At 35.5% G+C, this 5000-nt stretch overlaps 1 protein-coding gene across 1 annotated transcript in view; it reads right to left on the minus strand.

The window, feature by feature from the left end:
* SYT4 (synaptotagmin 4) overlaps positions 1 to 5000 on the minus strand; it is a 157822-nt gene that overhangs the window by 152038 nt on the left and 784 nt on the right. The gene's annotated exons all lie outside the window — the stretch shown is intronic.

Below are 5000 nucleotides of genomic sequence, written 5' to 3' on the forward strand. Positions count from 1 at the left end.
TGTATGTATTTTAGGGTTAGGGTTATGTAAAGAGATGGATGTAGTGCTGTTAGTCTGTGTTTGTGCATGTTTGTGTGACTGAGTGTGTAGTGTGTAGTGGCTGTGTGATGTTAAGGTTTTTATTAAGGTAAGGTGTAGGGTTAGGGTTGGGTAAAGGGAATATCGAAAATGTATCCTTGATCTGACACCTATGTCTCTGACAGACATACACCCTTTAAAATAACCTCTAAAGCACAATAACTTATGGGATATATTTGCCCCACCTTAATATTGGGTGCTAACCTTGACCCTAATGCTGCCCTTTCCCCCAACCCTAATCCTACACCTTACCTTAATAAAAATCCTCCTGTAATACTGCCACTATCCAGATGACTGAGGGAAGTATTACCGGGGGGGGGGGGTTAGTGTGAAGATCAGGAGAGGAAATACTTTTCTTCTCTCAATGTTTTGTAACTTCAATATTTAGTATGTTTGGTATTTTGTGTGTTCCAACTTCTTAATACCATTTTTTCATCGCTACATTAAGAATGTTCGATCATTTAGAGAACCCATGTAACATATACTGCTGTGTCTAACCTGTATTGCAATGATAATGTCAACCTTAAAACGCATACTGTAATTTTCCGGAGGCACTAGGCTGAAAGAAGATGAAATACTAGCATTTGCATCTTCTGGCATTCACTTTCTGGAGATATGGAGCCCACTGATCAACAACTCAGATGCACTGTTGTACAGCACAACTGTAAGGCTGAGAAGTTGGTAAGAGCATGCATGAATGTTTTCCTTGCAGCAATTATACTACAACAAAATTACTGCTCTCCATGTTTTTGTGGTTTAGAAAGGTAAACTATCTATGTTGCTAAATACCCTGAAAAACTCTAGGGTTCATGTGCATGACAGTACTCAACATTAGACAAATTGTCCATGAGAATGTCTTCCCACCAGCTGAATGTTTCTACTATTACTCTTTTAACATATGCCTGGCAATGCAGTACTGCACCTAATAGTGTTGGACGTCTTATTACTAGCCTTGAACATTTACTTAGAATATTCTAATAATGTCTCATCTCTGCATTTTTCATTTACATTTTACTTTTATTCCCTCAAAACAATAACTTGAGGCACTAAAATTGCCTCACAGAACCTAAGTCCCCCATTTAATTAGTATTTTCATTTTTTTAGATAATCAGTGTCTGCTGGTGCAGCAAACAAAGACCTGTAACATGAATAACATCAAATTCTGAGTCCTTTTAAAGGAATGGGAAAGCAAACTGGAAACGTTACGCACATTATATTCAGATATAGTTTTGACATGATGGTTATCACTGAGTTTTTCACATATAAAGGGCCATCAGAAAAAAAATGCTAAAAGATACAAGAGAATGCTACTGCAAAAGAATGTTTAACATCATCAGTACCTTTAATGTAAGAAAAGTCCAAGTATCTGTTTATTTATTAGTTCAAACATTTATGTCTGTGAAGAAACAATCATGTTTTCCAGTATTAAAAACTCTTAAGTAAGCATCACCAGCTACACTATTCACTCTGTAAGAACAATCTCTTTCTTACACACACACACACACACACACACACACACACACACACACACACAGACACACACACACTATACAGACATGTGTGGGCAGGTAAAGAGCATATGGCTGTCCAGTGTTCTAATTACCTTGTTAAAAGAGAAAGCTATTTTTTACTCCCTATTACAATCAGTGAAGATCTGCTGTCTGGCTACCAAACGTATTTTTGATCTGCCATGGTCTAATTTTATAACATTTCCAGACAGATCATTCAATGGATCTCCACTACAAATATTAATGATTTCACCCTATCCCCACAGAATTTCTAAATTTTTTAATTAGAAGATCATAAGAAAGCCTTTATCAGAAATTAATTATTTATTCAGATGGAAAAAAACGTGTCCACCCCTCCATCCTTAATACAATTACCTACGAATCAGCATTACATGGAAAAATCAAACCTCTGTTCCACCCACAAAAATAATTGATTAATTTAATAAACAAGCAAACAAATAAGCAAAACAAATTATATAGACTGTTGCTTCATTGGCACCTTAGGAGATTGGAAAATAATGTATGTATTACTACGACTTCCACATTTGCCTTTTAGCAGCATGCATGCATTTGTAGAAGTTTTGCTAAAATATTAACCCATTACCTTACAAAGCTCAAGACTTCTGTCTTTAAAATGCACCTCACAGCTGTTTTGCTTCTTCCTTGTGATCTATCAATCCTCACGGCATATCTGTAAGTTTTTGTCAGCAAAGTCCCCTGCACACCGCACCCTACACATTGTTAAGGTGTTTCAGTTACTCTTCATATGCACTCTGGTGCTATCTGCATATAGCAAATCCCATCAATGTCTCTGTGCTGCAGTTTCTACTTTCAAGCAATTACATGATAATCCAAGACCATGTTTTATTTCAGTAGAAGGCCTGTTTATTAAAAATGCAACTAAATCAGACATTTGCTTACCACTTACCGCTTGCAGTGAAATAAGAGCAAAATCGTATTTAAATCTCATACATAAATCATACATAAAAAGATGCTTCTGTTGGAAATACTTCCCAAAATGATCAAGAGTATTATACAGACAACGGGAAGTCAGATATCACCTTTTGTTTTCCCCCCAACAGTTCAAAACATTATAACTAGGCTCTACTCTCCCCACAAAAATTATAAAAAAAGTCTTTACATTCCTTACAGCCACCATATTCACTTTTTTCCTGACTTTGAATGTACTTCCTGCAGACCCAACAAATGTATATCGCATGCTGCATTTTAAGGTTATTGAATAATGTTATTTCCAAAATATTATTTAGTCAGACTTGTTAAATTATTACTTGGGTTACAACTACATGTTCAACTGTTTACTAACATACTAGATGCTGAATAAATGGGTCTGTACTGATATGAAACAGTTTCTGGGAAATTAGTAGGCATGCAATCCAGAAGACCATTGAGGAGCATAGCCATATTTTACTAACGCACTGTTTAGTTAAGTGACTTCCTCAAAATACAGGCTGATGGTATTTCTGCAAGAAGCAGATCACTAACAGCTAATAGCTTTAAAAAACACCTAGATGTTTTAATGTGCTATGTATTGTTAATACACTTTAATGCCACAAGATGCAAAGTGTAACCTATGCATACTGTTTCTCAAATCAAACCCTCCCCCCTCAAGATTTTCAATTAACAGTTTGGTTAAACAAATTATGCTGCAATAAAAAAAACACTGCATGATTTTTGCTAGAAGAACACATTCTGACACATCCACAGCCAAAGAGAACAAGAGATTTATTGTTTTATCTTTAAAAAATGGTGAGGCCAAAGTTAGATAAACAGACAAAAAGACACAACTAAGATCTACCTCAAAGAACAAAGAAAATGTATGAATTTTGTCTCTGATACACCTTGTAATTAAAATAAAATAAAACCGTCCATGTTTAAAACTACAATATACAATTATCAACCAATAGTTATGATTCCACATCACGAGTGCTGTTGTGAGATCTTAATTGTGCTCATATCAGCTACAACTCATCAGTAGATAACACACCTATACAGACACACACACAAATACACGCATACATATACACACACACCCACACATACACTACACATAATACAATTATAGAGCAATTAGAAATAAAACCAAAAACTGCTTTGGCCATATCATGTCAGGCATGCTAATTCAATTAAAGAGAATTATTACAATACTGACACATGAATTTTAATCAGATAAAACAATGGATGTATCTATGTGTTTAAGATACTGCTGCTACCTTTCAGTACACCAAAGAAATGTTAGTATGCATGGCTACTACCTTGCCAAAAGCCAGGATAGTACAACTTTCTGCAACTGAAAAAGGGTACATAGGAGATGCTATAATGCCTTATAGTGCTGAAAAATGTTTCTAACAATGAGAGCACTTTCATTATGCACTATCTCTTCAATAGGCAAGATCATGAGTATTTCATTCTATATTTTTTTCTCTTCGTGTTTTCAACAATGACTTCCTAGTCTCAAGCAATTACTGATATTAAAATCAAACGCACTTGCAGTAAAATGCATGCACAGTAAGAATGAACTGTGCACACAACTTTCAGTGATACACAGATCAAGGACCAAGAATTAATTAATATGTTCCAATGTGACAAGTACAAAAATTCCTAAATATAGCTTGAGGGGCAACTCATTCATCCACTGAAACCAGGCATTTAGCATGACAGAAGTTATAGTCCTTATTTGTGTGCATCAACTCAGCCATTTTAATGTCAATTTTAATGAGTATCAGTTTTCTCTAATGCTCACTATACCTCAGTCTTATTACCTCTACCTTGGGAGACAAAACCAAAAATAATCAGGGAGAGCGGTCAGTGGCAGGGGCACTTTTTTAAATATAACCATTACTAACATACAAAGCTGACTTAATTAAAGGATATGAAGTATCAGTCATTTTCTTTGGTTCATCATTCCTTCTGCCATTTATTTGTTAACTGTAAACCGTCACTTACTGCGAAGTCCCACCGATTAAAGAAACGACAAGCAAGGCTCCAAATCAAAAACAGGTATACATCCCTGTAAACTAGGGACAGTTGAGAAGTCTCTCTGTGCCTGTATAAACGCGCACACACACTACACACTGACAAGGCTCATTTTGAACTAAAAAAGTGGTAGTCTGAATTTAAAAAATAACTCGGAGCAACCAAGGTATTGGGTGCTTACTGTAAGCGTAGACTGTATACTCACTTAACACAATGGATGTCCTTACTGTAAAATTATGGATTATGTTTACCTTCATAAAGTAACATCATGAAATAGTTATTTCACCAGTTCCTGCATAAATAACATACCTCCCTACCTGTTCTTGGACACCGGTCGGTTTGAACTTGGAAGAGAAGATTCCAAGGTTTTTTTTGTGTCAATAAAAACATCTACAAAAATAGCGAAACAAGAAAAATAAA

The sequence above is a fragment of the Protopterus annectens genome, chromosome 1.part1 (genome assembly GCF_019279795.1).
Source record: "Protopterus annectens isolate FY-2018-M chromosome 1.part1, PAN1.0, whole genome shotgun sequence".
NCBI classification, from domain to species: Eukaryota; Metazoa; Chordata; order Ceratodontiformes; family Protopteridae; genus Protopterus; species Protopterus annectens.